At 41.5% G+C, this 15,035-nt stretch overlaps 1 protein-coding gene across 1 annotated transcript in view; it reads right to left on the reverse strand.

Moving 5' to 3' along the window:
- The window catches only part of stag1a (STAG1 cohesin complex component a), a 37,543-nt gene extending 24,612 nt beyond the window's left edge, over positions 1-12,931 (reverse strand). The window contains exon 1 of the mRNA XM_062397607.1: positions 12,778-12,931. The gene's annotated coding sequence lies outside the window, so the exon portion shown is untranslated. The remainder of the gene's footprint in view (positions 1-12,777) is intronic.
- Positions 12,932-15,035: the final 2,104 nt, after the last annotated feature.

Raw genomic sequence — 15,035 nt, forward strand, 5'->3', positions numbered from 1 at the left:
GTGTTGCTGCGTTTTATGGGAAAACAATTCTTAACTAAAGTCTGCAAAAAAAGGTGCTTTAAAATAATAAAAAGATTGATGATATCTGTCAGCATGGAATTAGTCGTTTCCTACAAATGACAGAAGGGAGAGCTGACAGAATATATAACAGGATATGAGTAATTGTGTGTAACACCTGGTTAGATTTCATGCAGCCCTGCAGGCGTCTACAGTACAAGTGTAATAAAGTTCATCACAGAGGCTGAGAGTAAGACACACAGGCAGAACAAACCTCTCTCTGGATTTTAGATGTCACCTTAGATATGTTTGGTTCTCCAGACCAGCCAAGAAAATAATCAGATTAATCAACACTAATAATGATTATACTTTCATTGTTATTATAATGGCCAACTTTCTGCTAAGAAAAATCTTTGTTGATTATCATCATAAATGCTTTAACATCTCTTGGTATGCCGTACACGGCAAGAGCAAAAATATAATGAGTTTCATTAAGTCATATCCATTATGACTGTAAGACTAAGTGAGAAGCTGTAAGTACATTATACACAAATATAATTAAGAAAGAACCTTTCACAGGAATGGATTGGGATTGTGGTGATTGGTTCTAGCTTACATATGATTTACAGTGATCACAAACCACTGGAGAAAATAAATCAGAGGATGATGCTGTTCTCTCTAAAACTCTGGCGAGGGGCCAACATCCAGTCAACAGCTCAACTCTGAACAAGCTGCTCGGTTTCAACATTCTTGAGCTGCAGTGGCAGTGAGGTCCAGCCAATCCTATGATTAGTAAAACATGTCAACTTTAAATATTTCAGTCATCTCAGACCTTTTCTGCCTTGTTACACTGAGCACTTGCAACATCTGGGCTGAAAACACTTCAGCTGGGAGTCCTGCTGCATCAGATGGAACAGCGCTCACGCTACACGCTGGTATCTGATTGAAACAGCCTCAGTTCAGATCTGCAAAATACATCAGAAATGAAGTGGGGGGAAGGAAATCATAAAGCGGGACAAATGCAGAGGAAAAAGTAAGAGTATCTTTCAGATGTGGTTTTAGAGGCTTTGACACTCGAAGGAAAAACAGAGACACACACAGGGTGTTGAAGTTAAGTAGAAAAATGCAGCTCATTTCCACTGGCCTCTTTGAATGAACGCTTACAGATTAGGTGTGTGCAGAAATGTTCAATAATTAGCCCAATTAGAGTGAGGGGGTCTGTAAGAGTCTAATTTGTCCCGACACAGTGTCATTATGATTTTAAAGCTTTTTCTCCTAATAACATAAAAGATGTCTGTGCAGAAAACCATTGACCCTTCTGTTGGTCAGTCGGTCAAACGTCAAAAACACCAAAGCCTTCTGCTTGGCAATCAACTCTCGTCTTGTCATGTGATAAAAACCTGCCACTCTGATGTCACTCTGCTGCTGTATGGTGCAGATACTTTCACTTAAAAATTGCAGCATCGGACAAGAGGTTTTTCAACAGATGAACGTGGGTACTAGAGCTGTATATGTATCTTTCCTCAGGCAATAATTAAGCAACGTGCTACTGCAGTTTGGCGGTCTACCGCAAAGTGTATGATGTGATTTAGGGGTTATAAATAGGGTTCTACGTGACACTCTCTCTTGGAAAGTGCAGAAAGGCCGAGGAGGTAGACCTCCCACTTGGTCTGATAATGTATTCAATCTAGCACCTGCCAGCTCCAATGAAAATGGCAATAAAGTGACATCGATGCCTTTGCAACCCAAGACACAAAATAATTGAAATGCATGTCCTGCAGTTCTGCACAATTCAAAAAGGAGTAGTTCAAAATGACTCAAAGCAAGTTGTAGTGTAAGGGATGTAGTGTTTTTTCTGCCATGGGTTAATCATCTATATTCCTTTACATTCTATTATGCACACTTCATTAATCACCACAATCCCAACCTCAGCCGCATTACTAAAAGTTGTTTAGCTCAGTTGACATAAAAACAGTACTTTCTGCTCCTGCAATGATCCTGTGGCCTCGACTGCTTTCTCCTCCTAACGCAAGCAAAAATGAAACACAGAATCTGTTTATGAGCAGACGTTGGAAGCCTGAAGCGGGAACTGTGTCATAACTTACATTATCTTCAAGTGTCTCAGCTCTCATGAGAGATGTGTGACCACTTAAAAGCTCCACAAACATGTGCAGAGCTGCATTTCTCTGAAACCCTTTGGATCTGATCTCATGATACCACTGAATTCCGACTGAAAAGTGACATCAACATGTCCCAGTGGAAAAATTGCTTGTTTAAATAATTTCCTGGATTCATGGTATTGTGCTTACGAGCTCACCTTCACACACATGATTCACTGGACACTTGGAAACAACTGAGTTGTCATGTTAATGTCATTAGTTCCACATTTTTCCTACCGTGACAAAGGTGTGGAAAGGAGTCCTCCTGTAAAAGAAGCATTTTTAGCTCTTAACTGTTTGCTACGAGACAGTTTTATCAATAGTAAATTAATTGGCAGGGGTTGCAATACCCGATTCATCTAATCACAATTTTTTGCTACAATAGTTTAGTTTTGTTAGATTTTTTAGGACTACAGCAACTACCAATAGTGAAAACATTTATTTACTCAGACCAAATAACTATATTATGTATATAAATACTGTCATTTCAACTCTGTTTTGGCCTCCACCAACTCCTCAGCTACTACACTGTGTCAGTTTGCTGTTTAGTTTTAAAACTCTATCTTTATCTTTTGCCACTACTGAGACTTTTGGTTTTATAAATCACAATGTATTTTGACCAAAAAATGAAACAAACGGCATAACCTCGATTATCACTGGTGAGACCAAAATAACAAAATACAAGTAGCTGACATTGAATTATGTTGTATGCATTTGCAGGCGTCAGTATGGCATGTTGTTTCGAATACAGATTTAATCTTTAACAGTAATATTATACTACAACTATGAATAATTATTGAAAACATTAATGAGAAAACAAGGCAAATATCTTATTGTTATTGGGCTTTTGGCAAGTGCTCTGATCAACCTATTGTCACAGTTCAATTTGAAGCAGTGAAACTGAAACAATCCGACGAAAGATGCAAAAAAACTCTCTGCAAAGCTGGGAGGGGCTTAAACTCACAGTCAAGAAAACCAGCAAGAATCTTCACATTGAAGACCAACCAGAGCATGACTTGTGAACTTGAACCACAAACCCTTCCTCTGGGCCACCGCAACAAACTGAACCTCAAGTACACTAATTGCACTTTATCATGCTGCCAACTTCCATACATACTGAGACCAAAGAGCCTTAGCCTTGTAATGTGGAACAGCCTCGAGGCCAACTGTGGCCGCCTGGTTTAACCAGATTATGATTATGTCACACGGGATATTACCCATCTGACACACAAAAGTCGGAGTCAGACACAGCCATGTATCCTGTGCACACAAACGCACACTCAAACGCACACATGCACAGCCATCTGTTATTGCGACTGTGCACTTTTTTCTCGGCAGCACACAAAGCCTGATCCCAGCATAGAGGAGAACCGGGGAAGGATGATGTGTGCACAATCTGATAAGACCTCGGCTGAAAAATATATTTCTTTTGACACTATCTCCTGAGAACTACCTCTGTGAATACAGGATAAATACATCATAAGAATGGAAAAGAAAAGGGCAAGGCTATGGAAAGGATAAAGCAGAGAGGAGGCAATGCTGCCCCCCCCCCCTCTTTGCAATGGCTGCCTGCTTGGCTGCAGCTGACGCAAAATGGAGACGAGAGTGAGGGGGGAAGAGAGGGGTGGTGTGGGTGTTTAGGTGGGAACGAGGGGCAAATGATAGAGGGGGGAGAGAGGGAGAAAGGGTGACAGCAGCAGAGGGGGGGGAAAGGGCAGCAGGAGAGTGCTCGGGAGGGAGGGAGGGAGTGAGTGGAGGAGAAAAGACTCATTTGTTCTTCTCTCATCTGTCTGTGTTTCTTCTCTCACCTTGGCCCAGATTCTTGAGTCTGCCACATATTCACTTCTAATAGAGGAGCAGAGGGAGGGAGGACGGTGAAGGACGGGGCAGGACACACACACACACACACACACACACAAACACACACTAACTCACTCATAGAATCACTCACACACAGACTGACACACACCCCTCGCGGAGGCCATTAGTCCTCACACCCATTATTACTTCCTAATGATCTTGTGGCACGTGGAAGATTTTTAGTGGAGCGGGAGAGGCCTGCTAATCTGAGAAGGCAGATGTCAAAGCAAAGAAGAAAAAAAGAAAAGCGCCTGCCATTACAGTCATAAAGTACAGGCGGCCGAGGGGAATAAAGACTGCTCAGATAAAGACTGAGGCTGAGGGAGTCAGAAGGAGAGGCTGTTGAGCTTTGACTGAGGCAGATGGCTAATTTAAAACAGAGCTGCTGTATGCAAGGTGTCTGCCACAAAGAGAAGACAAAGAAATCAGAAAGAAAAAAGTAAGAGGGGCATTCAAAGCTGTTTACACAAGAGGAACCAATCCTGCTGAGGGATGCACAATGGCTTTGTCTACTGGGGACCGGTAAAGGTTCTTTAGATGACACAACAACAGAACCTTTCTTCTGACTGTGACTGATCGACTTCCATTCAGCAATTAGTCAAATAACAGAAACATGTGATTGATTACAATTTGATAATTGCTTTGGAATTTATGTTATTAGTAAAAAAAATTGAATTTAACTTTTGCTGGTCACAACTTCACAAAACTGTTGACTCTGTTTTGGGTAATATTGTTAAATATATGCTCTTGGCTTTTTACCCCTAATAACAATGTTTCTCTAATGTGAAAACTTCCAAAATGTATCACTTCTGTTTATTGCTTAACTGAATATGTTGACTGTTGAATGGAAAAAAGACTTTTGAAGAGTCTTCAATCAATTAATTGAGAAACAATCAGCAGATTAATTGATAATGAAAGTAAGTATTTAAACAGCTTCCCACAGAAGATCTTGGTGGCTGGCAGTTTGAACAACCGCTCAGTAATTGTAATTCAAAAAAGTTTACGATAATGTAGTAGAGAAGCCAAATATATTCTCAAACAGGTCTTTTGTCCTCTTACCCTGACTGCAGTGGGTCTGTCTGATACTGTGTTGAGCTGTTTGGTTTTGTCGATAAGGCTGATAAGATAATATGCAGACAGTAGGAGATAAGGAGGGAGGATTATGGGTAAATAATCTGTCGTAGCAAAGCGGCGCGGACAGGGAAACCCTTTAATCCCCGGCCTGTGCACAGGCCAAGAGAGCAGATGGGATTAACGACTGATGCCTCGATGCAGGGAAGTGAACAAGACCTAAACATATGTAACGTTGGTAAATCCCGCCTGTCGCATCAGGAGATCAATGCGAACTGCAAATGGAAAGTATCAATATCCATCCAGCAACAAATCCAATACTTTTTTACAATTTACAATATTTTTTACAGACCTCGTTTTTTAGAGACTGTTCAGAGAGACTATCAATTTGTTTCATGGCAAAAACATTTCCATGGTTTCTGTTGCCAATGCTAATAAAGATTTGGCAAACTGTGTGAGCTCCCATTTGCCAAACTTTCCACCCATTTAATACTACTTCGCTCCCGCTCTGTGCAGCCACAGAATAGACTTGGCACGGGGCAGCGAATCAATATTAAGTAAGAGTTTGTACAAATAGCACTGACCGGCGAGACACCCGCTGCCACAGCTGATGCTGAGGGGGTGCTACTCGCTGCTGCTCAGAGCAGGCTGTTAACCTCGCCTGTATAAATGACACCTAAAGGACTTGTGGGTCTGGTCTAGTGCCAAATTTAGATCTGGCAGCCCTGAACATACATAAAAAACAAATTACCACTCAAAGCCCACCAAACCTAGAGCGAGAATTGAACTTATCCCTCAAACATCTACCCTTGGAGCCTCCATGAGCATGATATCCATCTCTGCCTTTGCAACTCACTAAGAGATCAATAATGTATCATATCCTCTCTAAACTACGGCCTTCCCTCCTGCAGGACACGGATAAAAATGAATCTTTCAATAAATGCGAATGCAAATCTAGGACTTTATTTTACTACCATAAACTTGGCCAATGGCCCTAAAAGAATCCTGTTGCGCCTAAGAATCAAGAAACTGACAGAAGTAAACCGTCTTGTGAGACAACTCTTAGTTTTCTTGCTCCAGGCAATTGCCGCCCAAGACTCTGAAAGCAGCTCAAAGTGCAGAGATCTTCCCACATTCACTCAAGAAGTAAGCACTGTCTTATACGCATTATTTATTTCATTGTGCTAATTTTTTTTATGCCATTTCCTCTGTCAAGGCTGTCTTCAACACAGGGAGATAGGACATTAGCCTTGGCAGAGGTACTGACTCTCCGAGCACTCTCCTAGCATATTCATTTATTCTCTTTTCTCTTTGTTTATCTGAATAAATCCATGACTTCATTTTCCTCCTTTCTGTTCCTTGTGTGCATTAGTCTCACCATTGTACCGTGTCGTTGTCAGACGGTGAGTCATCTATAATGCATTTGGATTGCAGTAACATCTTTGTAAGGTGCTGTGCAAAGAAAGTTAAATCGTTTGAATATGCAGATTTAAAAGTGAAGTATTTATTTAAATTTGGTACCAAACATTTAGAATATGCAAACACTACATACAACTTGACTTAATAGATTAAACACACTATAATCCGGATGGATATATATGTTTAAAAATTTGCTAATGCACACAAATATTCTGTAATTATAAAATCTGCTAGGAAGACATATTTTATATATTGTCAACGTGTTTTTTATGTTGTGAGCCAGCATAACATCCAGTTAAGGGTTACTCACAGGACAATAATACGTATGTTTATCATTACAGCACAGTGGTAAAAACCATCATCTTGTTAGTGCTAAACAAGAGAGGTTGAAAACAGTTTTTTTCCTGTTGTCAGCTTAATACCCTTGAAAAATTGTGAATGCACAGGGACCTAATGCATCTGCTACTTCTTACTTCACACCACCTTAAACTGTTGGGCGGGAGTGAAGCACTGGTGGCGATCTTTCCTTTGAGCCTTCTGTCAGAGGCTCAGTCTTTAATAAGGTGTTCCTGCCTACAACGCTCTGCTTTGCAGCAAGGGTGTAAAGATGAACCGCTGTCAGTATCAACAGAGCAGGCAATTCAAAAGCAGGTGGTAGCAGCAGTTCCTCACTGTCCACTTTCCACACAGTAGAAAGCAGACAACACACTAGCAGTGCTAAACGTTGTTTCTAGCGTATGGATGAGCGGTCGGAACAGATGACAAACTGTGTGTGCAAAATGTGTACCAAGTATAACATGAAAAATGTTTCCTTGGTGAGTTCCAACTTGTTTTATGATGTCGACAGTTAAGTTTATGGTGTAGCAGATCTACATGCTCTACAAACTGCTGCTTCTATAAACTCCTTCGTATTTTATGAGCTCATGCTTCAAATCTAAAACCTTCATTTACAATGGGACTAGTTATTACACCTGTCAAATAAATCCTTTCACGTCAGAGCTACAGTATTTCCCCCTTGACATGCACTGGAATAAATCTCTGATTTTACACAATTACTTGAGTACAGAGCCTCTTCAGCGAGATCAGTATAAGGCCAAGTAATCCGTCTTCACAACACCATTTAATGAAAAATGTAGGACTGTATGCTGGAGGGAAGAAAAAAAAAGATCTGCTCTTGATACAGAAATTATCAACTGTTTTAATAATATAAATTCAGAAGTATGCTCCTGTCAGTGCCAAGATGAGACCAAGAGACTCTTCATTACAGCACTGGGCTGCCAATGAGAAAGAAGCATCTTGAAAAGTAAAGTCTTGGTGTTGTCTTCACACTCTTGACTCTCTTATGAACTGGTTATAGCCCTGGCCAGTCAATAACATGCATCAGCAAACACTCTTGTGCGTAAGCTGCAGGTAGAAGCTGCTTGTTCAGCGTAGCAACCACTGAGCCGTGTCGGAATACCACAGAGAAATCACACATCTCCAAAACACACACTATGCACGACATGACGCACCTAGTCTCATTACTGCTCACTCTGACAGCTGAATAGCATCACGTTATGGAATACCTTCTGAATGCAGATTAAACCTCCCTGACGATGCTGCAACTAGAACCGCTTGGTATCATATTATTTGATAACTCACAACTGTCCTTCACAATTAGCCTGCACATTACTAAAATGAAGTAAAACACGAAACAGGCTATACTAATGATCAATGTAAAGCACAGCTAGCATTGTGATTTTTAACACAAAACATCCTGCTCTATGTATTTAGACCTTTCATTAGTCATATGTGTAGGATTTATATTTCAAGTAAATATAAATGATCAAATATTCTAAAGTTTGTTATATATGCTGACGCGATCACCAAAAGCTCTTTAATCTCATCGTCTTTCCAAGTTGACATTGTCATGTAGGGCATCACTTTATCATCCTGAGATTGCTTGTTTTTTTTTATTTTGGGTCCAAAGCATCATCAACGCTTCCACTTGCAGTGAATCCCCCAGATAATGTAATGCCGTATATTCACCTGGGTTCATTTGGACATTATGTACTGTTTTTACTAAATCTAGAGCCTCTGACTTGGATATTTTCTCTCTCACATACAACTCTTCTGGATAATGTAATAAAGTGTCTGAAAGGAGCTTAAAGGTCTACAAGGGGAAACTTGCCAGGTAAATGTAACCTCGTCTTCCTGAGCTGAGCACTGATAACTGAGTGACAATAACTCATGCATGTTGCATCATATAACTCAGTCTGAATGGGCCTTTTGTCTTTACAGCTGTTTGGTTGCTGAAATTACAGTGGAACCATTATTGGCAAATGCAGATACTGCTATATGGCCAGCAGCTTCTCAAACTTAAACGCTAACTTTTTTCATTTCCAAACAATCAACAGTTAAGTTTCCTGTTGTTCCAGATTTCGGAAGTTGACAGAACTTTAATGTCTGTAATGAGGCTACAATTTGCTTTTCTGTTGCGAGTATACGACCAGTGAATCTACATATCATCCTGGAGCGGTAACACTATGCCTCGAATAACTCAAAGAAACCAGAGACTCCACAGTCCGGTAATTTCTCGATATCCCTTAAATGGCAAGAACTGACTTGCTTCTACAAGTCAAACCAAACCAGTCCAAAAAAGTAACGTGATTATTAAGTCAAGTTGGCATTTTAAGTTATTTATGTGCTTATCATGCTTCTAATGTCATTTTTATCCTCATTATTTTCCTTCAGTGGTTGCTTCTCTAGAAGAATCACAGTGACTCTACCGATTCACAGGCTTACGAAATACTCAGATCTACTCCAGCATGAGTCTACAGTTGAGTAAACAGATTCACACAACAGGAAACCACATCACAATGAAAGCCTTAAACCAGCCAGGGGTGACAAAACTGTTCTAGAAAGTGTTTTGCCGTCTTCTTTGCATAGAGACGCGAACAGACTGGAGGGCTTTCCTTATAAAAAACAAAACAACAAAAACACACACTACTGTAACACCATCATTTCCTTTGAAACCAGGTGTGAAATACAACGTATTTAAGCATACATGAATTATATGCGTGGATATGGACTAATAATGTATTATGGGATACCCCTGGGATTTCTGCTGTGATAAATGCATTCAGCACTTTGGAGCAAATGCACCTCTGTCTGATTTTATCATTTTTATAGACACAATAATGGAGGAAACTTTCATGTGGCTTCATCCTATACTGAGCAATACTCTTTAATGCATAAAGAAGTTCTCTTTTCTCACATTCAAACAGACTAATAAGGGCAGATTGCCTTTCCTTTAGATCATACAGATTGCAGTTATAATTTTTTTTCTCTCGACTTCCCCTTCGGCTGTGCTGAACCCGCGGAAAAGGCTGGACAACAATATGCACGGGAAACGTTCCCTCTACAGCCCACATCTTGAATCAAGGTCACCGTGTAATAGGCTATGACAAATGTCAAAGCCATTACATAATCTCCTGAGCTGTGTCATTAGAAGGATATGGCTCTAACGCAAAGCACACAGCAATTGAGCGGTTAGAGCCTCTGGCTTAGAAACCACTAAATGGTACAATTAATAATCCAGAAAGCAGGACTGCTCAAGTTAAACCTTGAACTTTAGAATAATCCAAACAACTCAGCATCATTAGGATACAATTATGAAGTAAACATGGACAAGCCATTTGCTTTTCTTAACAGAACCACTTCAGCCCAAAACAAATAATCCTTAGGTATTAATTGCTTCAAATGAACAACTGTAAAATGACAGCAGTCTCTGTGATGTGTATAAACCAGTTATAAGAAACATTATGTGGATCTTTAGGCTTCTATGGGAGAGAAAGGTCAGAGAGCAAAGCAATCGAAACGATGCAGGAACCAGGCAGCACTCCTGTCAGTGTTATCTAAAGGTTTGAAATGGGACATGTTCTCCACACCAGTCACACAGAAGCTATGCAAGAAATGCCAACTGCTTTAAAGAGTGTGATTAACCAAAGACGTTGGTGTATGAATGAATATTCATCAGTTTGTAAAAAAAACTCTGCACATTTCTCTGTGGACGCCCTGATTAGAAATGTAATTATGTGTTTTTAGTCAATTTAACTACTTTCGCAATGGATATGGTTATTCACTAGAACAACATGTACAGTACAACCTGACCACTACGCAGTCTGGCATCATTACATTAGGCCTGTGGTGACTTTTCACATGGACGAGGACCAAAGGTCATAGTGTGTGTGTTTTTTGCATGCGGTGGCTGAGGAGCTCAAATTACACTACACAACAAACCAAACGATCCGATGACACAAGGAAAAGAAAAGTTATTTTCTGTTCATCATTTTAACGACTTATTTCTTGGAGATGTACTGAAATCTCACATCTGATCGGCGATGAAAGTTTTTTAGATTATACAGACATACGTGATTACACCATCCGGGTATTTTCTCCCAATAAAACCACAGATCCAATTGTGTTTCAAGTACCTTCATAAGATTGTAGGTATGAAGACAACTGGTTCATCATCATATGCAATTGTAGATGACACACGGCACTTGACTGACTGTAGCAGAACTGAAATTATTGATAACATTTAATATAAATATTTCATCTAGAGTAAGAATATAAAGACAGACTGGCATTTCATAATATTTTAACTCAATATATGTTGCTATTTGGGGGGGAGAAAAATTTGCAAGAAAATGTAAATGTGTAAACAATCTATGATTTGTAATAATTGGATTGTCCAAAAGAGGCAGACAATCATGATTAATTGGTGTGATCATGTAAAAAAAAAAAATTATTGCATTAATTCCACCACTATAAATGGACAGGAGCCACTTCTGCAAGCTGGAGCAGATGAAGAGTTCCCACAAGCCCACTTTGTGTGGAGCAACAGGAAACAGAAAGCATTGCCGTGTTGACATGTAATGATTAAGGATTGGGTTTGAACATGTGAAGGAGACTGTTGGATCGAGCTCCAAGAAATGTACACCGTAAAAAATCTGCAGCTCTTCAATGCAAACGTCTCTTACACTTCACAACGTGCTCGTGGAGATGTTTGTTTCTCTCAAAGATTTGAACTTGCAGATAAAATGTGTTGTAATTACAGCAGCCATATATGTCAACAGGAGCAAGAAGAGCCTCCACAGTGTCAAGCTCTGAACCAGGGCCGTCCTCCACCCAATGTCAAACATGCCTTGCTCAACTCGTCCTGCAGGATAGAGGGTAATAGAGACAGGCGAGCTGCAGATAGCATGCCAGAGACAGCCCGGGTGAGAAAATCACATGGCTGACTGTAAACAAAGCAGTTATGCAACAATTTGCACAGTGACAGGAGGCACTGACCCACAATCAACTGGGCCCCCCAAGCTACACACAGGTCAGGGGCGGGAGGGGAGCCAGGACCTGTGGGGCTGGCTGGTGGAGCCCATCCCCCAACCCCCACCAATGTGACTCATGTTTCCCCCCCGCTCAGTGTTGCCTGCTACCCGCACAGAAGGGGGCGGGAAAGAGGGGGAAGTAGAGAGAGAGAGAGAGAGAGAGAGAAGCGCCATAATGATGTTGTTGAAAAACATGCACGGTGGCAGTCCTGCAAACACGTTCACAAATGCATCCACGTGCTGTCGTTCATTACACAAACAGGCTCATTGGCCGCGTGCAAAGTCGCCACCACTGTTCAAAACTTGAAGGGGAAGATGGGATGCTTGGGGGAGGAAGACAAAAAAAAGAGAAAGGAGAAAAGAGAAAAGAGTGGCACGATCACAGCAAACAATGTTCGGAGATGGAGAAAGTGCCAGAGGCTGGACAACAACAAAAGTCGAAACAGCAACGTGGCAAAAACATATCGTGTGAGCAGGTGACAGAGCTCCATCAGGGAGATCACAGCAGGGCAGAGGGAAGGTGATGCTGTGGACGCCTTCGCTGCAAAGAGCGAGAAACCGCGTCACACCGCATGGCTCTTTATTTGTTGACAAGCCCAACTCCCGGCGCCGGGCGGGGGACGTGCGGGGCAGCGCGGGGCCGGCGCTGCGGCAGCCCCGCTCTGCCCCTCCGGCGAGTCGCCCCGCCGGATTGTTCCAGGAGGGCTAGCTACATGCTAACGGCTCCGGCTAGGCTATAATGTAACTGAGCGAAGGGAGAGAAAGCACATTCAGCCCCGTTAGCCGCTAGCGCCCTTCCCCCATCCAGCCAGCCTCCCCTGTCTGCGTCCACCATCTTTAATCTGCGCCCCGTCTCCCTGCCCGCCGCACAAAACACGACAAAAACCCCACACACTCACCTTCAGCGACCATCGCCGAATCGATTAGCGCCCTCCGCAACGATTAATCGATTTTCGTGATAATATCGTGCGTATTTTAATATTGAAAATTGGCCGAGCGAGCGGAACCGCGCCTTCGGAGAAGAGCAGCAATCCTAAACCGCCATCTGGTGGTTTTTCCGTCTCTGTGATGCAGCGGGAGCGGCGCAGCCTCAGACCGACACACAGCTGCCCCCTGGCGGACACACCGGGCCCGGGCGGCCGCGCGCCTCGGGCACGGGGAAGGGGAGGGGCCCGCCAGCACAGCGCTCACGGGGACGCGCACCAGAGCAGAGGGACTCCCCTCTTATTTTGACAAGATCCCAGCCTCGTGCAGGATGTGAATCCTCCAATTGCAAACCAATACTTTGGATCGATACACATGTTACAGCAAGAGATTCAAATGAACCCATTCAGAGGTCAAATGCATCACAGTTTATTATAACACCTCAGGAAATTACAAGACACACAAATATGTCATATTCCTGTCTGTACTGGTCTATTAACTGTCCATTATTATATGGATTGAAACGTACTTTTACAGTTGTACATGACACAATTATTTAACAGCTCAGGAAATTAAAAGATGCATCAATATTACATATTCCTGTCTGTTGACTGTCCATTACTATACAGATGAAACAGAGCTTTTACAGCATTGTGCAGATGTAAATTCTCCAAAACAACACGCCATTACTTTCCTTGAATACACATCAATACACATGATGCAGTAAGACTTTCAAATGCAATTTAACCATTATGAGTTCAAATGTATAAAACTTATTATACAACAGCACAGGAAATGAAAATGTGCATCAAAATGACATATTCCAGTGTATAGACATGCTGTCAGTTAACTGTTTATTACTAAAGCGATTAAGCAATGATGAGCGACTAACCCTGGAGTTGTAATGCATCGCATAAAATCAATATAACAACACATCACACGTTTCTTATATTTGTGCTGCAAGAAATTAGAATAAGAATAACTGTGAAGTTTTGTATGTGGATAAAACTAAAGCAGTCCAGGCCTAATATTTGTTCCCTTATTCCCTCTTATTTTGACAACACTATCTATTAAAACTGTGCTCTTAAATGTTGTGCAAAGTGAAAAATCTCCAAAACAACACATGGATGCAGACTTCTCAAAGTTCTTATAAAATACACCAGGAGAAACAACGATGCATAAATATGAAGCTTAACAAAGTTTATGTTGGTCATAACTTAAGTCTTTATACTCAGGATTTTAGAGTAATATGTCCCAAACCTGCCATCTGAGCAAATCAGCTCAGAAAGTACGTGATGACCTTTGACCTTCTGGTTTTATTTGATGCTGTCTCCAACTATCACCCTCTCTTTTTTCACCCCTCTGCCCGAGACACAGAGCGAGTAAGTGTGTGAACATCACGGCCTCCTGAGCCATTCATCTCCATGAAGGCCGTGGTCTGGATTGGTTGCTGCATAAACCCAATTATAGAGGCTGGATGTGTACTCAGATTACTTGCTCCTGCTTGCTAGGCCTGATAACGCCAGAGAGAGAGAGAGGGATGGGCTGGAAAAGCGTCGGTTAATTATTTTAGTCCCGATTAAGAATCATTATGTGGATATCAAATACTTGCATTAGACGTGAGTGTGTATGCAAGAGAGAGAACGAGTGAGAAGAAGGATTACAAATCACACATGGATGTACCGTTTGGTGTTTTTATCTGATGGTCGCATTGTTGTTTGCCATAGCAACCGCACGTGTTGCCTATAAAAGCTTTGCCAGATCCTCCCCTCAGGGTTATTGTACAAACACACAGACACACACACACACACACAAACGCACACATTCAGACGTTATTATCCTCTAATGTTTGGTGCAATGATGCAGGAGCCATTTGTATCCAAACAGCTATAAAAAAAGCCTAAATGCTTCACAACTGTTTTGAAATAGTTCTTCAGTGAAGCAATTTTGGAAATTTTTAATTAGGTGGAAATGTTTCAACATATTATGTTAATTTTTCTGGGGGAAAAACAAACACATTTCCTGGGGCTTTTTTTCCCCCAACACATGCTTTAAGTGACACTCAGAAAAAGCTGTGTACACACCTCTACAGGCACACAAACAAACACACACATACACAAAGAAGACACATTCTCACATGAGAATCCTCTTGAGTCATAAATGTACACAAGTGTCTTGCTATAGTGGCCCTTCAGTCCCCATCTACACCTCCGTCATCAGTTGCTCTGGAGAT

The sequence above is a fragment of the Platichthys flesus genome, chromosome 10 (genome assembly GCF_949316205.1).
Source record: "Platichthys flesus chromosome 10, fPlaFle2.1, whole genome shotgun sequence".
Classification (NCBI taxonomy): Eukaryota; Metazoa; Chordata; class Actinopteri; order Pleuronectiformes; family Pleuronectidae; genus Platichthys; species Platichthys flesus.